This window comes from Protopterus annectens, chromosome 1.part0, assembly GCF_019279795.1.
Source record: "Protopterus annectens isolate FY-2018-M chromosome 1.part0, PAN1.0, whole genome shotgun sequence".
NCBI classification, from domain to species: Eukaryota; Metazoa; Chordata; order Ceratodontiformes; family Protopteridae; genus Protopterus; species Protopterus annectens.
In genome coordinates this window covers 955,985,046-956,004,855 of record NC_056725.1, presented here as the reverse complement: position 1 = coordinate 956,004,855, position 19,810 = coordinate 955,985,046, and the positions used below count along the sequence as shown (strand labels likewise).

Below are 19,810 nucleotides of genomic sequence, written 5' to 3'. Positions count from 1 at the left end.
AGTATTCAAATGTACTGCAATCATAGGGACTGTTCACTTAGGGAAATCAGAACTGGAAAAATGTAGACTAATTAGGAAAGTTTTCACCATATGGTAGATCTATAATATCTGCACATGAGGTTTTTTTGGGGGGGGGTATTAGTAGACTCCACCAAGTACAAGTTTCAGATTTCTGGTTGTACCCCTACCACCCCAGCAGTATCACCACTGAAGGGCAGCTCCTGACTACCAGCCTTCTGTCCCACTGTGTTAGAAAGGTGCATGTTGCATGCACCAATAACAACAATACATTCTGGCTATCTGTTAATGCTTGCCAAGGTCGGGGGATCCCCCCCCCACCCGCTCCTACAGTTGAGAAATAAAACAAACAGTTGTCTAATTATAACAGTTACATATAATATTGTTTTTGCACCTATGCGTTCCCTGATTTCTACACTACTACTACTTTCTCTGATATTAATCCAGGCTGTTTAACACAGGTGTAGTGTCACAGTTATGAACAATGAGCTCATAGAACCCACTGTTAAAATGCAATATGGATTCACAAATGGTAAAACACTACTATTTGACAATTACTTGCTGGAGAGTGACTGTCAAATTCAGCTGTTTGCAGAGGGTTGAATGAAAATGCAGGTCAGTGAACTTTCAGGGACTTGTTTAATTACATTTCCTCTAGGAAATAGAATAATAAGCACATAATAAATGGAGTAAGATGGGTTAAGCACCATTCCACCCCCAGACTCTTTCATTATGTATAAGTAAGCTGTGTTTATTTTCTATTACACAGTAGAAAGGTTTGTTAAATACTCTGTAGTCAGCAGTGGGTGGTGAAAAGAGTTTACCAACTTACACTTTGATGAGTATTTAAATGAAAATGGTGTTGGTAACTGTAACTTACATGTACTAAGTCAGAGATGGGTCTATATCACGAAATTGAATGTTGTGAATGCCGAATACTGGAAGGCCAAACCTGGTAAGTTGAAAGTTGAGAATGTCGAAGCCGCTGAAACCCGAATTCTTTCGCAGGGAAAGAATTCAGTTGGCTGTTTCTGCGGCTTTGGCATTTACGGACCGGGTCAAGGTAAGTGTACGAATGGGTAGTGACGGACTTTAGGGTTAGGGCACTGGTCAGGTAAGTGTGCGATAGTGACGGACTTTAGGGTTAGGGTGTGGGTCAGGTAAGTGTGTGGTAGTGACTGACTTTAGGGTTAGGGCTGGGTTAAGGTTAGTGCATAGATAGTGGTGTATGTTAAGTTTAGTGTAGGTTTTGAAGGTGTTTGGTGTGATTGTGTTATGTGTGTTTTTCGGAACAGCAAATTTTTTCAAAAAATTTGCTGTTTTGAAGTGTCGATGTTATCCGAATTCGATCTTCCAAATTCAAACTTATGGTGTTCAACATTTTGGAAGTTCGATTTCATGACATAGACCCGTCAGAGACTGCCATTTCTTAGACGGGCTGCAGAGGGGCAATACTCTCTGCAAAAAGCAAGCTTAAAGGAGAAGCATACTGTTCAATACTTGCTCTTTTCCTGTATTTTCATCCTTTTTTTCTGAGATTCAGGACTCAGCACTGGGAGATGTAACATTTCAATAAGAAGCCTGCTGATTTACAAAATATCAAAACTTTCAATTCGATAGTATGTCAGACTGCATGTGAGAGTGCCATAGTTAAGTTCCATCCAAGACTTGCAAGATGCATTTAAAACAGTATTACTAAATTCCAGAACTTTCTTATTGAAAGTCATCACAATGCCATAATGTCTGTCCTTGGCTGGAGGGCATTTTCAAGGCCAAACTGTCAAAGGTATGCTGTTGACAGAGGCCAGTCTGCTAAACAGAGTTCTGGATGTGATGCCAATCCTCCTTACATTGCCGACTGCCGACTGTTAGAACTCCCTTCCCCAAGGTGTTACGTCCATTCAGACTGACAGTATATATGTGAGCTGGTATGTAAACAAGTAGGGTGAACTTAATTTTGACCATCTGTGCTGAAAAGCAATGGCAGAACAGGATAGGGCTGCATGAGCAGAATGGTTTCTGGTGTCTGTTTGCATTACTGGGGAAGCAAATTTTGCAGGAGACAGGCTCAGCCACTGCTTACTCATGTCTGATGAGTCTCTCAGCCTATCTGTAACACAGAAGCTCTTCTGTTGTTGGGGAAAGCATTGCTGCACCCTTTTTGTATCCCCGGCCAAAACCAACTGCAGCGACTTCCTTACTTTTATCCTTCTTTTGTGGAATGATCTAAGGGATGCTGTCATCCAGAAATGGCACCACAATTCTTTTAATCTTTTCTCTAACTTCTTCTTACTTCAAAAATGTATGTATAGACACACGCAGAGAAACTGCAAAGTTATTTATTTTGACCCATTTTGGCCTTAAAGTGTAATTCCCTTGTTCAGGTTTCTAAGCGTCTACCATTAAGGCCCTTCAGAACTCTCATTACCAATCCATCCAGCAAACCTCACCTGGACCTTCCCTCGCTCCATCTAACCACACATTTAATCCAGTTCCAGAACTGGACAGAAACTTTTCGTATATGGCCAGGGTACTCTGGATGCTTACTTCTTCCTTGATGCCCAAAGAAAGGTACAAGAGTAAATGGACATGCTTTTCTATATGAGCTTCTTGTAAATGCCTGCATGCACACTTTCGGTACCAGCAGAGCTAGATTATCTCCCTCTGATCTTTCCTGCTCGCTAGCTATTTGTTTCTGTACCACCTTACTGTGGCATTATAGGCATCTGGAGAGAAAGTTAGATGACAGAGCATTGTGGGTAAAACAGGAAGGGTTAGTAGTCTGACAAAGTTTCAGATGTTGACTAAAGTTCCAAAGCTTTAGTATTACTATTGACAAGAATGGACCTTCCCCTCCAGCTCTATTATTATAAGTAATCATTTTTTATTTCTACATGAACAAAATATGTATCACACAGAGTCTCACAGAACCACACTGTGGCTGAGCAGTAGTGGAGGCACACAAAGGAAATCTATTATTTATCAAAAGTGCTATTGTTTTTTTGTTTTTTTTTGCATTATATAGGCAAACAACTGCAGTTACAAGAGCATGGAAATGAAGCACTATTACTGTGTTTAATGACTGAAACAGATTCATGGTGAAAGAGATTTTGCACTGTCAGGCAAGCATGATTATAACAAGTAAAACATGACCTTCTCATATACAACTACACTACAAAGCCTCAATAGCAGTTTTAAAGGCACATGTGTATGACACAGGCTTGAAAAACTGACAGTTACTCTCATTATAAATGAAGAATGTAATAGGGACAGTTGTGATGGCTGATGTTGCCTTTGTACAGTTACACTGGTGTCAGGTACTCCTTTCCTGATCACACTTTCATCTGTGCAATCAGCATAAAACCAGAAATGAGTAAAAATACAGAACACTAAAAAAAGATTTCCAAATTTTAAAAGTTGCTAAAGGAAACAACAGAGGCATATATTTTATTATTAGGCACCCACATTTTTCCACAAGTCATTTCACGATTTACAGAACCTGTTTTTTCAGAAAGATGTAATAACCATGTTCAGTTTTCACAGTTCAGTTCACGTGAATCTACTCACCCTTTGCTGTGCGTGCTGACATGTTTTCTCTGACTCCTGCTATATACACGTTGCATCCCTCCTCATGGCAATCAGTAAAGTACATTCCAAGGTACAGTTTCATTCATGAAAGGAGAAGTGGATGGCCCTATAAGTGAAACAATCAAAAATAATAAAGTATATCATTTGTAAGGTTCATGCTCTGTGGATATTATTATTTTATTTTACATACTGGTTAACTAGTGGTCTCAAAAAAATACACAACCTTCTTACACCCAAAATACATTATAAACAATAGAAAAAATAAAAGTATTTGCCATAAGCTTGCTAATTAAATACTGCACAGTTTAAATAAACCCAGTTGTTTGATTTATAGGGTAGGTATCTTCTTAGCCTAAACAACTAACCCAATAACCAAGTACAGTACAGCTATGCAACTGTACATCTACATTTACATGTTACTTTCTCCTTCATTAAGGAGTTCAATCTTAAAATGATTAATGAAGACAGTTTCATAGCAGAAGCTGGGTAAGAGTTCCATATATTAGAAAACAAAAATATACCGTACAAGCATAAACCAGATTATGGCATGGAAAAAATATCAGGAAAAGTAAGTATTAAGTTTTTTACTTATTGGTTTTGATCTACTTCTTCTTCTTTTGGCTTTTCCCGGTTAGGGGTCGCCACAGTGGAACTCTGGTCCGCTAATGATTGGCAGCAGATTTTTACAGTGTCAAGTTGCCAGCCCGACGCCCAACCTTCAACAAAGGCACGCCCATTCATGCGTGTCTTTTGAATGCCACTCAACCATGAGGTGGACATTCAGACTACACACAGAAGGTGCTCCAGCCGAGAATTGAATGGGAGTACCTCTTGCTGTGAGGTGACAATGCTACCGCTGCACCACCATAGCTCATTGGTTTTGATCTACTAAAATCTAATAATTATTATACATACTTTTCAACTCTATGCTTTCTTAAAGAAGTTTGGGTCTCAGCTTAACATCTAATTTAGCCATCCTGACCATATACTATGAAACTCATCCTAGTGAACTTGATAGTAAACTAATGAAATCTGACCATAACATATGATGTCACTTTAATTTCCAATCAGAACTGCAGCACTACAGTTTAATGAGACAGACAGTAAGGCTTTTTAGCTGGTAGCATTTATGCATTTTCAGAATTTGGGCAGGTGGCATCAATGAGAGAAAGGGATTTCTAACTTTCTTGACCTCGTAACTAACTGTGACCTTTAGTCACTTGGAGCGCACTTATGAATGCAGTATCTCCTTCTGGTACCAGTTGCTAGTTCTTTGTTTTTTCTCACCATGCTTTGTTGGGCACAGGAGCAGCATGAGAGCTGTCATAATATGCAGTACTAGGTCTGCATCTAATCTGCCTTGCAAGGTAAAGTGCCAGTCCTGAAGGAAGACGTGGATAGCCACCCCAGCAGCTCATTAGAAAATGTACATTGCAAGCTCCTAGCTGAAGTGACAGCTAGTACAGGCAGTTCAGATGGGGATGTCATCTGGCAGGCATAATCACCTTTTTATGGTGTCTCTCTCTCTCTGTTATCAAAGTAAACACTCTTGTCACTGTTTCCTTGTAACAGAGATAGCCTGTAAGCGATGTCTGGGAAAAATTTCATCCTTCAGTGCAGTTAACCATTACCTTATCACATATTTATTCACCCTGATTCATATCATATAGGTAGTGTTTAGTACTCAGAAACTCTTCTATACCGTTCACCTTTTTCATTTCCACTTGTTTCCCTCCTATAAATCATGAAGGTCATACTATTTATTATTTCAATTAAAACTGATAAGTCTTTTCATAAAGGAATTTGTCTCAGCCAGAATGTTTCAAGCTAGAGGGAATATACTGTAGCATTTGATGTTGTTAAAATTTAACATCCCAAGACCATGTCATGCTGAGAACAGTAATGTGCTACAAACAGCTAAAGTATTTTTCATTGCATTAGTTGTTACAGAGATTTTATATATAAAAAACAGAGATGAGTGACATTGTAACACAATGACACAGATTCAGGAAGGCTTACACGGAGTTCAAGAGTAGTGTAAGCCTCCGTGTAAGCCTCCTGATTCAGGAACAGCCCAAATCTCCGTGTAAGAGACAGCTAACACGTCTCTTACATGGACTGGGCGTGGAAATGCTCAATACCTCATTTGCAGCTTAAAGATATGCAAATGAGGTATTTGAGCGATCCACGAAGCCGAAACCAGTCCGTGTAACGGACGTGTTAGCTGCAGAAATGTACTCAGCTGACAACTGAGTACATTTCTGCAAAATTAAAAACGGAGCTATGTCAGCTCCAAATAAAGGGTGCATATGCTTCATGAAGCATGCCAATGGCCAAATATGTGGCCATTGGCATGAAAATGTGTTGCAAAAATAAGTTATATAACTTTTTTTTTCCACGGGATTTCTGGGTTTAACTGCAGCGCACACCCGCGCAAACGGGGTGCGCTACCTAAAACTGAAAACCGAAGCTTATAAGCCCACAATTGTGGGATTTATGTATTACATGTAATGTCAATGGAGGGACTTGCAGACCAAAAAGAATATGGCCTCCGTTTAGTGGTTGTCAAGGGGGGGAAGCTCCGTGTAAGATATGTAACTAGTCATTACTAGGCAATCCTATGTAAATGAGGGTTACAATACTGAATATCACTGCCACATAGGTAATGAGCACTTTCTGAGTAGTGTAAGAGTTAGAGAAGGGGGAGGAACAGAGTAAGAGGTAGGTGACATCACGGGGGGGAAGGATAGCAATAAATGTACCAGATTGGAGGGCAATGTAAGGTAAGAGATGACAGACAGACAGCAGGGAGGGAGGTGTGTCCCAACAGAACACTAGGAAAGTCAAGAAATTGAGGGTATACGCTATCCCTACACTCAAAGTTTCTTGAAATACGTGCATGCGCGCGTGTGCGCGCGTGTAAGGTAGGTTCAACATGTGGGAGCGTGTTGCAAACCGTTTACAACGGTTTGCACTGGCGTGCACGTGTGTAAGGCAGTGTGCGCGCGTTTTAGCATGAATCAGCCTAGTTCACACCGTGTAAGGATGTGTGCGCGCGTGTAACACCGTGTAGGGATGTGTGCGCGCGTTTAAGTGACTGTGAGCGTGTTTAAGCTGGTATGCACATTATTCCACTGCAGGAAACAGAGAGGAAACAGGAAACAACCAAAATACATGGAAACTGCCAGAGGATATTGCTGGAGTTAATTGGTGGAAACAATTAGAAGCAGGCAATTACACAGGCAGACTAGAAGCCCAATCCAGCACTTAAAAGACTGCAAAGAGCAGTGCAGGCTGTTTCTCACAAGAGATACTGCCAGAAACTAAGCTATCAGAATTGAAAACTGAAAAAAACTGAACTCAGAGCAGAAATGCTAGGGGCTGCCATAGCTATTATAATCAGGCATAGGGAAATTGCTGAGGGTGGTGACAATGCAGATGCTGACCGACAATCCAGAGTGAGGAGAAGGAGAAGAGTATACAGGCCCAGGGTCACCTACCATGGGTTACATGAGCTGGAGATAGTAGAGCGCTACAGAGTGGACAGAGACCTTCTGCAGCAGATTGTTGAGCTGTGTAGGCCACATCTCACACACAGAACCAACAGAGGGGAACCCATCCCAGTGGAAACCAAGGTATGTGTTGGCCTAAGAATACTAGCAACAGGTACCTTCCAGAGACCAACTGATGATATGATGGGGATATCACAGGCATCAGCCTCCAGAGTACTGCACCAGTTCCTGGATGCCATGTCAGCATATGTCGGTGATCATATATATGTCCCTAATGACCGTGAGGTTGTGGCCAGCAATATGCGTCTCTTCCAGCAAATAGCAGGTTACCCTGAGGTGCTGGGTGCAATAGACTGCATGCACATACGCATCAAAGCACCAGCCGGTGAGCGGGGTAGAGCCTACATTAACCGCAAGGGATACCCCTCCATCAACTGCCAGGTCGTGTGTGATGCCCAGGGCATAATAATGAATGTGTGTGCTGGCTGCCCTGGGAGCTACCACGATTCCCATATCTGGCATCTGACGCAGCTGTACCAATCATTTGCCAGTGGGGACTTCCCACATGGACACCTAGTGGGGGATGCAGGTTATGCACTTGAGCCATGGCTGATGACACCCATCAGAAATGCACACACACCTGAACAGGAACACCATAATGAGGCACACGCACAAACACGTAATGTCATAGAGCGTGTGTTTGGGCTGCTCAAGTCACGGTTCCGGTGTCTGGACACATCTGGTGGAGCCTTGCAGTACACACCAACTACATGTACCCAAATGATCATGATATGTGCTATGCTACATAATATGATCCTGCGGAAACAGCTGCAGCAGGACCAGCACAGGGCTGGGCCAAACATCCCCCCACCATTGCCAAGGCCACCACAGGCAGGAGGTGACTCGGAGGAGGAACAACCTGACCTTGTCCCAGTAGGCAGAAGGAGGCATGCCCAGTATGCCCTGGCCTTGGCAAAGAGGCAACGATAGCACATACACTTGGTCAGTAGGAACACTGGGACTGATACCCGCTCTGACTCACTCATACAGTAACAGGGATGCCTAACATGACACAACCTGCTTCCAAACATGTACAGGGAGTGTAGTATGTGCATCTGACAGAGGCGGCCCTGCAGCACCACCTGAGGCATGAATGCCATGTGTTAAGTAATGTAATATCATGTACCATATGCACACCTGAGGACCCCAACTAACATCCACCCTCAACAATCATAAACCACAAAAACACAAACCCACCTCATGGGTACCACAAGGGATAGGAACCTAGATGTAATGCTACCCAATGCCAGAAGTATAAACATCAAGATGCGTGCAGTGTAAACACACACAGTCTAAAGAATGTAGATATCAGTGCTGTAATAGAAAACAGGTTCAAAGCCCACATCAGCACCCTGACACTACCAGGTCACACCTCATACAGTGATGTACATGTGCAAAAACATGGAACCAGATAAAAATGAGGGTGACTAGCAATAAATGGCATGGATAACCACACACCCATGTTTGTACCACAACAAGAAGCAACATGGAATAGCCATGGTCAAAAACCAATGGCTAAAACTGACTACTACTATATAGCTTGCTGCAGACCACTGTCCTAATAGCAGGAACTGCCCCAGGCCTATGTTCATAGGTTCATAGGTTCATACTAGGCTATCTGCCCTAGGGCATTTATAAGCCTAGCCCAGAGTTTTGTGGCTTCTGCCACCCCTTCAATTTGATGGATAATATGCCCATTATTTTGCTGTGCCTCTGTCAAGCAGTGATACTGAGGTTATCCCTGGGGTATACCTGCAATCTCCAATCCATTGGTCAAGATCTCACTTGAACAAAGCCAGTGAGGTGCTCAGCCTCACATGTACCAGGATGTTGTTCCACAGCATAGGGACTCTCTGGGTGATGAATCTGTCCCTCCAGCACATCCTATTAATATCTGTGTTGAGGTTTAAGTCTCCTGCCCTTGTAGTCCTGATGGATGTAGAGGTCTTGAGGTGAAGCATGTTCATTAATTCTGGGATGGACATAGCCTTGTATGTCAGGCACAGGTCACCTCTGAGCAGACGGTAAGCGACTGAATACAGCAGGAATTCCTTCAGTCGGGCAGCATAACAAATATGTTTGAGACCCTTTCACCTCCTGTTGAGGAATTTGTGGGCCCATCCAATTGCCGTAGGTGTTGGGTCAGATACATTCTGAATGGGGCATTGTATGCAATCATTGGTCTGATGAGTGATGAGTACAGGGGAACAATGACCTCCCCTTATCTAGATGTGAATCCCTGCATGATGAGGTGGCCAATGTAGAAGGTCTTCCAAACTACCCTGGCAATGTGAGTGTCAAACAAAAGGTTACTGTCAACCTGGGTGCCCAGGTCCCTGATAACCTCCTCTGTGCTTAGAGGATTGCCACCTAGATGGGAACTAGTGGTAACCTTGTTCTTCCTGAAGGGTATGGCTATGCATTGTTTAGTGTTTAATGTAAGGACATGGCTCTGGCACCAGTTATCTGTGTCTATGAGACCCTTCTGAAGGATGTCTGTGTCAGATGGGTTTCCAACTATGCTTCCCAGTTTGCAGTCATCTTCAAACTTTGTCAGCCATAATCCTCCTGTGTTTGCTCGTACTTCTGAAAAGTAGATGCTGAACAAATGTGGGCCCAGGACTGAGCCCTGTGGGACACCACTTGTGACAGCTCTGGAGTGTGACATGGCACCAGCAACTTTGACCCTGTGTGTGCTGTCACTTAGCCAGTTTGCAACCCGTGCTTTGATGTATGGGTTCACAATTAAGCTGGTGATGTTTTCAATGATACCTGAGTGGGGATTGTGTCGAAAGCCTTTGCCAGGTCGAGGTAGGCTGTGTGGACTGCCTTGCCCACGTCAATGGCCTGGGTGACTGTCTTGAAAAAGTCAACCAAGTTTAAAAGGCATGATCTGCCCTTGACAAAGCCAAAGTGGATTGGATCCAATGTCTGTAGGTCCCCTATGTCTTCATTTATAATTCCCATTATGATCCTCTCCATAGCTTAGCAGAACAGGCTTGTCAAGCTGATGGGATGGTAGTATCCGGGTTGGTGGAGGCACCTCCTTTGTGAAGTGGGTCCACCATTGCCGTATGCCACTCCTTGGGCACATATCCTGAGGTGAGGCTAAGATTAAACAGCTGCCCTAACTGCGGGTGTAATTACTCATTGAGTTCATGGAGCACACAACTGGGGACACCATCTGGTCCCATGGATAAAGTGTTTTCCGCCTTGGATAGAGCAGTTCCCACCCCAACATTGGAGATGTTTGGGGGGCTACAATCCTCTGGTGTAGATACTCCTCCAGTTGGGGGGAGGGGGGGGAGAAATCTGCACTGAACCTGACAGCCAGTATGTTGGCAATGTCTGTAGGTGCATTGATATCTACATCATTCCGAACTAATTCTGAGCATATCTGGGAGTTCCCTCCCAGGTTTCAAACATAGGTAAAAAAGGCCTCATGATTGTCCCTTGAGTCCTGAGTGGGTTTACTCGCAAAACTTGCCTCGGATGATTGTATGGGGGAACCCAGTGTCTTACTCACAATGAGCAGGGGTGTCTTCCCTCCTACGGATTACGCTCTATCTCATAGTAGCTCCTTCCTTGTGTTGTAGAGCTTGTTTATGGCTAGGGTCCACCAGACCGGATGCTTGCCTGTGGTACAAAGAGTCTTTGTTTTGTCTGGGATTGCCTGATCCATGCAGTCCTGGAGGTGCTGGTAGAAGGCATTTGTAAGTGATACAGCGGCTTGGGTAATGGTGTCCGCTGGCTTGGGGGCCTTGAAAGAGACCACACCAGTCCTTAGAAATGTGAAGTCGGCATTTGAGAAGGTCTTCACTGTTTGTTTTTCTATCTGGGGTGTGTGTGGGATGTGGACTCCCACTGAGAGTAGTCCATGATCTGATCTCACCAATGATGGGTATACTTCTGGTATTGAACAGCGTGACCCCATGTTCGTGATGATGAGTTCTAGTATGTTGTCTCCACTTGTGGGGATGGTGACCAGTTGTTCCATGGCATTTGAGTGTATGAACTCTTGGAACCTTTGTGTTACAGTGTTGTGGCTTGCTTAGTGATCCCAGTCTATATGTGGATAGTTGGAATCACCCAGTAGGATGGTGTTTGGAGATACATTCATCCCCTGCAGTGTTTGCAGGATAGCTGTGTGAGGTACCTGAGTTTGAGAGGGTGGCATGTAACATGCTACAAACTGCAGAGCAGTCTTGCCTACGGTCACTGGCACCTGGATGGTCTCCGATGCATCGTGTGTTGCCACCAACCATGAGGTGAGGGTGTCCTTGATGAATATGGACACCCACCATCCTTCTTGGTGTTGTCCGGATTCTGGTGCCGGAACGCATGATATGAGGTAACACCCGATAGTGCCGGGGTGCTGTTAGAAGCTGTGAACCAGGTTTCAGGCACAGCACAGACATCAATGTGCTACATACTGAGAAGGGCATAGAGTGTGTGCAGCTTGAGGTTGAGACCTCTGGCATTGAGCAGCATTACCCTTAGTGCCTTTCCTTTACTGTGTTCTAGGGTGGTAGGTGTAGAATCTGAATCTTGCATAAAAAAGGCACAATGGGGGTGGCAAGAGCATCATCCAAAATCCGGAAGCCCAGGGGTGACAGGTGCAAGCCGTCCCTTGCAAATCACTGTGGCCTGTCCAGCATGTCATCCCAGGCAGACAGACATTGGACCCCCTTTGAATGACACCATAGTTTAAGCAAAATATTACAGCTGATCATCTTGTCTCTGTTTATGTGGCATCATACTTGGTGAAGGTAGGATACTGCTGAAGGTCAGGGTCACCACCTGCCTGGCCTACATAATCAGAGGGATCCTCTATGTCTCTTTCCATGTAGTCCAGGGAGGTACATCTCAGGTCGTTCACACCAGCATGGATAATGACTGGGTCAGACTTGTACTTGCAGTTGAGTGACCTGAGTGCTTGCATTATGTGGTGGATTCCAGTGCCCGATAGTTACCTCCTCCGTACCCGATCTGGTGAGCGGGACGTCAGTGTGTCTGACTATGGAGTCACCTATGACAAGTGTGTCTGGCATTGTGTTTGGCCTTAAGGGCTGTGACTGTTTGGCACACCGACTCTGTGGTCAATGTGTTGCATGTGCTGTGCCCTGTGGAGGCAGTTGTGTGAGTGTCTGCTGTGGTGGCCACTGCCGTTTTGGTGGAATTCTGATCAGAGCCTCTGAGTATGTCTTTGTGTGTCTATGTGTATGATTTTAAGTTGTGATAGTGCCATGTGAGACTGGGTTTGTGATGTGTGTGGTTACCTTCACCTTCTCTCTGGTCTTGCTAGTCCTATGTTGAGAGAGCTCAGCCTCCACTTTGGCTATATAGTTGCATCTCTCACATGTATGTGTGTTTTATGGGAGAAGGAGAGGGTTGTCAGTGTACATGAGGCAAGTGTAACATTGCCTCAATTTTCCCAGGTTCACCAGCTGAGCAGGAGAGGACACTAGCAACTGATCCCTAGACATGCTAGAAGGAATAGACAAAACGATGTTGGAATACAGGGAGATATCAAGCCCCCCAAACCACATCATAGTGTTTGATTGACAATACCTACACATACACCGGTGTTTCATAGTGTCATAGTCTACTACTAGGCTATCTGCCCTAGTGCATGTATCAGCTTAGCCATAGTGATGTGGATATTGCCACCCCTTATAGTGGTAATAAGTGTACAGAATAGATTCTGAATATTGTGCCTCTGACTTAATAGTGACACATTATGACCCCCTTATGTAATTGAATAACATGACTGTGCCTCTGTCTAGTCTGTGTCTCCGTCTCATATGCAGTTGTCCAGATGTCTCCTGAAGAGAGTCAGTGAGGGACTCTGTCAAACATGAACTGGGATACTCTGCTAGAGTGTGAGATGCCTCTGAGTTATGACTCTGTCCCTCCAGCATGTCCTATACATGTATGTGCTGAGGTTCAAATCCTCAGCTCTCATGGCTCTGGTGGATTTGGATTGCTTGCAGTGGAGCATGTCCACCAAATCCTGATTGGACATGGTCTTGTATGTCAGGCATAGGTCACCTGTAAGTATGCGGTATGACACTGAACAAAGCTGGATTTCCTCTATTCTGGAAGCATATGACATGTGTTGAAGAACCCTGATCTTCATGGTAGGTACTTTTGGGGTGTCTCCAGCTGTTGCAATTGCTGGGCTAGGTACATACCATATGGGGCTTTGTATTCAATCATGGGCCTGATAAGGGAGAAGGATAGTGGAACAATGACCTCCTATGATCTTGATGGAAAACCCTCCATGATAAGGTGGGCAAGATAGAAAGTCTTCCTAACCACCTTGGCAACAGGGGTGTCAAAAGAGATGTCACTATCTACATGTGTCCCCAGGTGTCTGATTTGTTGTCTGTGCTCAGTGGGTTGCTGTCTATGTATTGATCTGTGGGTACTTTGTTCCCCCCAAAGGGTTGAATACACATCAGTTGCATTCAATTTCAGGCCATGCGTCTGGCACCAGCTATCCGCCTTTGTGACGGCATTCTGTAGTATGTGTGTACTGGCTGATGTATTCACTATGGTGCCTAGGTTGCAGTCATCTGCAAACTGTGTCAGCCACAACCCCCCTATGTTTGCTTTCACATCTGAAAAGTAAATACCAATTAAGAGGGGTCCCAGGACACATCCTTGTGGGACACCACCTGTGACTGGCTTCCGATCTGACAAGGCACCTGCAATGTTGACTTTATGGGTTCTGTTTCTTAGCCATTTTGCAACCTATCCTGCGACATATGCTGTTATATGTCAGCTGTTGAGCTTGGCTATGATGCCTGAGTGTGGTATTGTGTCACAGGCCTTAGCCAAGTGCAGGTAGGCTGTGTGGACTGCGTAGCCTTCATCGATGGCCCTACTGACAGTTTCATAGTAGTCAACTAGGTGCAAAAGGCAGGATCTGCCCTGTACAAAGCTGAACTAGGTGGGAACAAGGGTCCGTAGGTCAGTAATGTGTCTGTGTAAGAGCTCCATAATGACTCTTCCCATATCTTAGCAGACAAGGCTGGTTAAGCTTGTGGGGTGGTAGTTGCCATGGTCTGTGGAGGCATCTCCTTTGTGGAGTGGGACCACTGTTGCCGTATGCCAGTGTTCAGGTACATATCCTGTAGCAAGACTAAGGTGAAATAGCAGTTGTATATATGGGTCCAGCCCCTTCTGGAGTTCACATAGCATGCAACCGGAGATACCAGCAGGTCCCATGGATGCTGTGTACTTGTCTTTGCTGAGTGCGGCTCTCACATGGACATCCAAGATGAAAGTGAGGTTACATACAGCAGTGATAACTATCTTCTTTTGGGGGTGAGGGAGGGGGTAAATCGCACTGAAGCTGTCCGGAATGTTGCCAATATCTGTCAGGTCACTGGAATATATGTTGTTGTGTACCAACTCTGAGCATATCTGAGGGTTCACAACCAGGTGTCTGACATAACTGAAGAAAGCAGTGTGGTTACCTTCATTGTCTTTGGTGATTTATGTCCCCAGGTTGACCTTGCATGTCTTTATGAGATAATGTAGCTTTCTACTAGTGCTGATCACAGCTGTCTTCCCTTTTGGAGATGTAGCTCTGTCTTGCATTAGTAACCCTCATCTGTCATACAGTTTGTTTATGGCTGGGGTCCACCAGACAGGACACTTTCCCTTTGTGGAGAGGGTCCTGTTTTTATTTGTGATTGCATGGTTCATGCTGTCTGACATCTAGCTAAGGGGAGGTCATTGTGGTTCTGCAGTTATTTTCATCGGCATTAGAAATGACCACAACAGCCCCTGTGGGGTGTACCTCATGCAGACACATCCAGCACCTGTAAAGTCCACAACAGTACCTCACCAGGAGTATGACAGAGCTGTAACACATGTAATGTGTAGCCTGATTAAACAGAGTGCAGCTCCACACACTGCCATGCTGTCCACCCAGATGCAAGCTGTGCCTGATGTAGAAAGCTATGTCCAAGCTGGAATCAATGCACATGCTGCACCTTGTACAATCTGAATGGCAGGGGGCTATGCACATGAGGGACCTGAACCCCAGCATTGACATATTCAGGACAGGCAGTACTGCATTATCCAAAACACAGAAGCCACCCCCACGCATGAGTAAACTACCAGTACAGGTTGTCCGTAGAGACACTCGTTGAGCCCCCTCAACAGGAATCCTAATGAGTGGATGGGTGATGGGAGGTTTACCCTGGGTATCAATGTTATGTCACAGGTAGACAGAGGCACAGTATACTAAACAAGACATATGTCATGGCAAACTACACTTACAATGTGCTGATGGACAAACACACTCTCCGACTAGCATTAGAAATGGCCTAGGGCACATCGGTAGTGTTTGCCAATGTACACCCATGTTGTGGAATACACAACTGATGTTGGATGAGGCTGTTGTAAGTAGTTCACATCTGAACATAATGCAACATGGTCAGATAGGTTCATAGGTACATAGGTTTATACTAGGCTATCTCCCCTAAGGCAGGTATAAGCCTAGCACAGAGTTCAATGGCATACACCACCCCTTATATGGAAACAGTACTGTGCCCATTATTATGTCATGCCTCTCTCCAGCAGTGACACAGTGACGATCCCCGGGTTAAACGTATGACCTTCCATCCACAGGTCAAGATACCTCTTGAACACAGCCAGCAAGGTGCTCTGCCTCACATGGACCGGGATTGTATTCCACAGCATAGGGAGTCTCCGGGTGATAACTCCATCCCTCCAACATGTCCAACGTACATCCCTGCTAAGGTGTATGTCACCTGCACTAGTGGTTCAGGTGGATCTGCCGATTCTGAGGTGGAGCATGTCCATTAATCCCTGTTTGGACATGGCCTCGCATGTCAGGCACATGTCACCTCTAAGTAGACGGTATGTGAGTGAATAGAGTGGGAGTGTCTTCAATCTGGCAGCATATGACAGCTGTTGGGGTTCCATGATCCTTTAGGTGGGGACATTCAGGGTGTCTCCAATTGCTGTAGATGTTGGGTGACATACAGCCAGAATAGGGCATTCTACTCGATCACCGGTCTGATAAGTGAAGAGTACAGGGAACAATGACCCACTAGATCTGGATGTGAATCCCATCCTGATCAGGTGGGCAATGTAGAAGGTCTTTCTAGCCACCTTAGCAACGTGAGTCTCAGAAGAACGGCGACTGTCAACCTGGGTCCCCAGGTCCATGATAACCTCCTCTGTGCTTAGAGGATTGCCACCTATATGGTAGCTTGGGGTTACCTTGCTTTTCCTGAAGGGTATGTCTACACATGTTGTGCACTTTGACTTCAGGCCATGGCCCTGGCACCAGCTATCAGTTACTGTGAGTCCCTTCTGAAGGATATCCGTGTCTGATGCACTGTCCACTATGGCGCCCAGTGTGCAGTCATCTGCAAACATTGTCATTCAAAGTCCTCCCATGTTGGCCTGTACTTCTGGGAAGTACATGACAAACAATGGTGTCCAAGGACTGAGCCCTGTGTGACACCACCTGTGACCAGCCTGGAGTCTAACATAGTGCCAGCAACTCTAATCCTGTGGGTCCCGTCCTTAAGCCAGTTTGCAACCCATCTTGTGACATATGGGTTTACATTTCAGTTGTTAGGGTTTTCCACAATACCTGAGTGGGGTATTGTGTTGAAAGTGTTTGCAAGGCCAAGGTAGGCTGTATGGACTGCCTTTCCCCAACAATGGCCTAAGTGACTGTTTTGAAGATGTCAACCCAGTACAAAAGGCATGATCTGTCCTTGACCAAGCCAAAATGGGATGGGTACAATGTCTGCATGTCCCCCATATCTTTGTTTATGAGCTCAATTATGATCCTCTCCATAGCTTTGCAGACTAGACTTGTTAAGCTTATGGGGCAGTAATTACCAGGGTCTGTAGAGGCACCGCCTTTGTGCAGATGTGCACAACTGGACCATAACCAGGCTGTTGTGCACACTATGGAAATGTAAAGCGGTGATAGGACTAAAGCCCAGGATACTGACCACCACAGTGAAAGCACTGAAACACTACACTATACAGTGCTATAGTGTTAGGTCAGTATGAACGGATGTTGACAATTGTGTGCAAAGTATCCCATGCAAAACCTGCAGGCACAGTATACTCCCTGTTTTGTTCACACAAAAAGCATTCAGACAGTAACTACACAACATGGCACAGAACACACAACCATAAACTGGAGGTATTTGTTGAAGGTCACACTCATCCACAAATGTGATGGGCTGCAGAGTTCAACATATGTAAAGCCCACACTGGGCATGCTCACACACTTAGATAAATGAGACATCTTTCACACAACATGCCATGGGAAGGCTGAACTGGGCATGCTCACACACTTGGTCCAAATGTTACTCCTAGCAACTGTGAAAACACACCAGAGGATGCTCATTCCCCTTTCTAGACACTGATCATGTAAGCACCCTATAAGTATATCGGAGAAAAGGAATCTCTCAGTACTCCGAATAGCGCGCTCTGCTAATGCGTCTGTCTCAAGTGTCATAACATAGTTAGGTAGGGGTTTGAATCCAGCAGGTGGCAAGTGTGTGTGAAGGGGGGTACGTGTGTGTGTAAGTGTGTATGAAAGAAACATCCCTTTTGGCAACTGGGAAAACACACCACAGGATGATCATTCCACTTTCTAAACTCTGATGATGTCAGCACCCTATAAGTATATCAGGGGAAAGGAAGTCTCCCAGTAATGCGAATAGCGCGCTGCGCTAATGCGTCTGTCTTTAGTGTCATAACATAGTTAGGTAAGGGTTTGAATCCAGCAGGTGGCAAGTGTGTGTGAAGGGGCTAAGTGTGTATGAAAGAAACATCCCTTTTGGCAACTGGGAAAACACACCACAGGATGATCATTCCACTTTCTATACTCTGATGATGTCAGCACCCTATAAGTATATCAAGGGAAAGGAAGTCTCCCAGTAATGCGAATAGCACGCTGTGCTAATGCGTCCGTCTATAGTGTCATAACATAGTTAGGTAGGGGTTTGAATCCAGCAGGTGGCAAGTGTGTGTGAAGGGGTGTAAGTGTGTATGAAAGAAACATCTCTTTTGGCAACTGGGAAAACACACCACAGGATGATCATTCCACTTTCTAAACTCTGATGATGTCAGCACCCTATAAGTATATCAGGGGAAAGGTAGTCTCCCAGTAATGCGAATAGCGCGCTGTGCTAATGCGTCCGTCTATAGTGTCATAACATAGTTAGTTAGGGGTTTGAATCCAGCAGATGGCAAGTGTGTATGAAGGGGGGTAAGTGTGTGTGTAAGTGTGTATGAAAGAAACATCCCTTTTGGCAACTGGGAAAACACACCACAGGATGATCATTCCACTTTCTAAACTCTGATGATGTCAGCACCCTATAAGTATATCAGGGGAAAGGAAGTCTCCCAGTAATGCGAATAGCATGCTGCGCTAATGCGTCCGTCTCTAGTGTCATAACATAGTTAGGGGTTTGAATCCAGCAAGTGGCAAGTTTGTGCGAAGGGGGGGTAATTGTGTATGATTGATATATCCGTTTTGGCAACTGGGAAAACACACTACAGGATGCACATACCCCTTTCTAAACGATATCACAATTATGTATGGCTTTTGATTACAGACATGCCACGTGTGTTTTGCACACACAGAATGCCCATGTGTGTGGGTTGTCACTCACAATAATGCATGACATTGATTAAACCAGTTATGGCAATGCACACATGATGTATGTGTGTACCAAATACACATATGTACCTGTGACCTTCAATAGTTACCATGTGTGATGCCTGCCACATGTGAATACATGGTATTTGCACAGGGTAACATTATGACCGTGGTCTTCTGTGCAGGTGCAGCATGTGGGATGTGTACATACAGTGTGAGATGTAGATGCTATCAGCCTAGTAGTGAGGGACGCACACCTGGTCTGGGGCATATAGTCTACATGTTGTTGATGTACAAGAGCTGCATGTTTTCACCTGTTGTGGGAGTGGTAAGACAGTATTCCATAGCAATGCAGTGACTGCATGCTAAGAACCATTCAGCTAGGGTGTTGTAGCTACACTAATTCATTAGCATTCAGTAATTTGTCAGAATCCCTGGTGAGGGTCTGATGCCAACCAAGGTCAGGGGTCTACCAGCCTGTGTCACTTGCTCAGTGATCCCTTCCATGTTCCCTATCATGTATCCCAGTGAGGGACATCCCACATCAGCTGTGGTGGCATGGACAATGACTGAGTCATATGTGTCCATGCATCTGACTGACTTGTATGTTTATGTTATGTGGTGAACCATAGTGCCCCATGAGCATATCACTGTGACCTACACCTTTTCCAGCCTGGTGAGCATTGTCTCACTGTACTGGACAATAAAAGTACCTAACACAACTGCGGCAGTAGTGTTATATAGCTGTACAGACTGTGCTTGTTTGACACACAGGATTTGTGTGCTATGTGTTATGTGTGCTGTGTGCAGGCCTAATGTATGCCTGTGTGCCAGCTGCAGAGATGTCTGCCAGTCATGCAGGATGCTATCCTTAGGCTTCACAACTGACCTGCTGTGTTTCCATGCTTGTATTGCTGTCTGTGTAGGTCCACATCAGATTGGTATTGCTGTTTCC

The 19,810-nt window shown here is 44.9% G+C and overlaps 1 protein-coding gene across 2 annotated transcripts in view; it reads right to left on the bottom strand.

The window, feature by feature from the left end:
- The window catches only part of TMEM200A (transmembrane protein 200A), a 793,972-nt gene that overhangs the window by 267,923 nt on the left and 506,239 nt on the right, over nucleotides 1-19,810 (bottom strand). For both annotated transcript variants that reach the window (XM_044064462.1, XM_044064455.1), the window contains exon 2: nucleotides 3,586-3,712. The gene's annotated coding sequence lies outside the window, so the exon portion shown is untranslated. The remainder of the gene's footprint in view (nucleotides 1-3,585; nucleotides 3,713-19,810) is intronic.